The following is a 3,291-nucleotide window of genomic DNA, read 5'->3' on the forward strand; positions in this document are numbered from 1 at the left end:
AAAAGCAGAGGGGCCACTGCTTTTCCACAGTTAACAACAATCCAGATGATACTTCTAGCCTCTGCTCATGCTTTACAACAGTGAATCAGGACAACACAGATTTGCGAATGTGCATTTAATCACCAAAAGACTGAAGATGCCTGGGCTTTTATTCATTAATGGTTCTAAGACTGTGTCCATTAAATGCAAACAAAACAAGGAAGAAGTCTTGGCAGAACAGAAGTGATGCACACTTGATGATCAGATCGACTTAAATATTATTCATGGCATATAGTCTAGTCCATGCTCTAGCTGTTTCTATAGCTTGGGCTTCATTGGTCTTCCACTGCTCAGCTACATCATTTGCTAATGGATTATCTGGATTGGGAGCACTTAACAAAGCCTGGACCGATAGCTGAACTGTGTGGATCTGCAGTGCTGGGGACCACTTATCTTTCAAAATATCTAAACATATTCTTCCCAACTTGTCTACATTAGGGTGATAAATTTTGTTCATGAAACGTACTTTAGGAGCTGCCATTGGGTATTCTTCTGGAAGGAATAGTTCAAGTTTAAAAGTCCCTCCCTCAAAGGGGGAATCCTGGGGGCCAGCAATGACCACATGAAAATAATGGACATTGCTCTTATTTGGTTCTGCTTTAATGCCAGGAACTGGTTCTGCCAGCAAACGCTGGGTTTCCTTGATAATCCTGCGGGGCAGCCCGGCCATCGTCAGATCCGGTGTTCGGCCTCTGGTCTCGTCTCCAGCTCTGCTCACCTCACGCACGAGTGGAAGTACCTCTGCTCAACTTCTTACTGGGAAATTCTTGCCCGTGTGCCTGGGGGCATAAGGCAACTCAGCCAACACTCCTCAATGCTCCAAGCTGCTGCAGGAACCTCTGCCCAACCCCCGCAACACAAAAGCAGGCAATCCTTCTGGGTCACTCCCCTGAGAGGGAAGCCACAGGAGGAAAAAGTGGTAGCTTAATTCCATAGTGAAATAAGCTATAGGTAGTTCAAAGAATCACTCCTACAAGTCTCCCAGAGAGAGCCGGTGCTCTTTGACTCCCTGGAAAATGGCACCTGGCTCATCTAAAACAACGCAAAGCAAACAGCCATCAGCCCCAAGGACCTCAACAAAAAAACAGGAGAAACAAAAGGTAATGCCAGAAGATGTCCTGAACATAATCACATGCATAGAGGAAGCAGACATTGAGTTGCCACAGAAAGAAATTTTCAGAATGCTACTTGGAATCATAGAGGATATGAGGGAAACACTACAGAAAAAGGATGAAATGATAGAAGAGGTAAATACCATAAATCAAAGAGAAATACAGGAGCTTAGGGAGGAGATAACAAAAACCAGTAGCAGATTCATGGACCTTGAGAAGTGACTAGAGGAATCAGAGCACCGCATCAGTGACTGTTGGATTGGGGAAAGGAACGCGAGCTCACCTTGGGCACACGGAAGAATTATGACCAGTTGAGATGCAAACATGGCAAAAAGGAGTTTATTTCTGGACTAGCTTGAGCTAGGGCTTTCTTCCCTTCACTGCCCAGCGTAGCGGGACCCAGAGTCCAAAAGGGAGTCAGTCCCGAGTTCTTTGTTCCCTGGGCTTTTATGGGGCTAGGGACCGGGGGCAGTCCAGTGTTGCTGTTCTTTAAACTTATTGGAGAAAACTTCTGGCATCAGCGTTGTCCAGTAGTGGTTGGTGAGTAGTTCCGCGCGTATTCTCTTGAGTGGTCAATTGGGGATGGTGGTCTCTGCTCCCTACTGGTCAGTCTGGGACAGGTGATGCGTTCTCTGACAGAATTACCTCAGTGTCCAGGAATCTGAAATTAGAGCTTAAGCCTGCCCCATACTTTGGTTTTATATGGCCTGTCATGGTGCTGGTGTCGGCAGTTGTTAACCAGGACCCCACATGACTTGGAGGACAGCCAAGAAGACTTTAACAAACGCGAACAAAAATCTAATAAGATCATCAGAGAAGCTGAAGAAAAATTAAGAGCTATGTCTGATGCTATGAAGCAGACCAACATTAGAATTATTGGCTTACCAGAGGAAGACACAACAAAGAAGTCATCTGCAACAATAGTGAGAGAATTCTTGGAGGAAAGCGTCCCCAGCTTAGTGAATGAAAACCAGGCAACCATTCAGGAGGCTGAAAGAACCCCAGCTAGACTGCATCCCAAGAAGAAGTCACCAAGGCACATAATAGTTAAATTATCCAACTTTGAGGAAAAGGAGAAAATCATGAGAGCAGCTAGGGAAAAACAAGCAATCACATATAAAGGTTCCCAAATAAGAATATGCCCAGACCTATCAGCAGAAACTATGAAGAAGAGAGTGGAGAAACATATTTAAAAAATTAAAGGAAAACAGTGCAAACCCAAGGATACTCTACCCAGCCAAATTATTGATCAAGATAGATGGAGAAGTAAGAGTCTTCCCAGACAAGGAAATACTCAAAGAATACATTAGAAGAAACCCAGCCTTATAAAAGATCCTTGCTGACCCAGTATGGGCAGAAGAACAACACTTACCAAGCATAAATAAGAGACCACCACACAGAACAACCTAATCCCGAGGGCAAAAAAGAGAAAACAGACCTCAATATAGCATTGACTTAAATATGGAAAGACTTGAAAGGCTGCTGAGGTAAGCTTAAACAAAAAAAGGCAAATGGGCATAGGGAAAAAGCTACAGTATACAAATATTCCTGGGGTGAGGACCAGGTAATATGCAGGGACCAGACCAAATACAGGGATACACATGGTAGACAACTTAAAAGGAGGCGGGGAAAGGAAAAATATAATAAAAAAGAAAAGGGTAGCGGGGGCACAGGGCACTAACTCACACAAGGGGAGGGTATTGTTTGTGTCCCCACAGGGAAAGAGGGACCAGACATGAACCCGATGCTCCAAGATGTGAATGCAACATGCAGCTGTGGCGTAGGGAACCAATGGAGAGGTCTGGGGGTCTGGCCCCAACCCCAACTTCTAAGTGTACATCTACCCCTCCCCTCAGAAGAATTTATATCAAAGGACAGTACTGAATCTACAGCTCTGGAAGAGAGAAATATCTGATCAGAGCATCCGGGGAAGAGGAGAGAGTAGAGCACATCATAGCCCACCAGCCAGGAGATCGATGTTCCCAATTAGAGTAACCAGTCAACAGAGAGGACCACATGGCCAGCCCCACTATGGGACACAACGTCCCTCACTGACCCATAGCCTTACAGGCGACAACACCGGAGACACAGTGAGGGAATTACACCCGATCTGATCCCACCACAGAGGCAAAACATTAAG

At 45.3% G+C, this 3,291-nt stretch overlaps 1 pseudogene; it reads right to left on the reverse strand.

Moving 5' to 3' along the window:
* Positions 1-225: 225 nt before the first annotated feature.
* LOC142448904 (ubiquitin-conjugating enzyme E2 N pseudogene) lies at positions 226-709 on the reverse strand (annotated as a pseudogene).
* Between the last annotated feature and the right edge of the window lie 2,582 nt (positions 710-3,291).

This window comes from Tenrec ecaudatus, chromosome 5 (assembly GCF_050624435.1).
Source record: "Tenrec ecaudatus isolate mTenEca1 chromosome 5, mTenEca1.hap1, whole genome shotgun sequence".
NCBI lineage: Eukaryota > Metazoa > Chordata > Mammalia > Afrosoricida > Tenrecidae > Tenrec > Tenrec ecaudatus.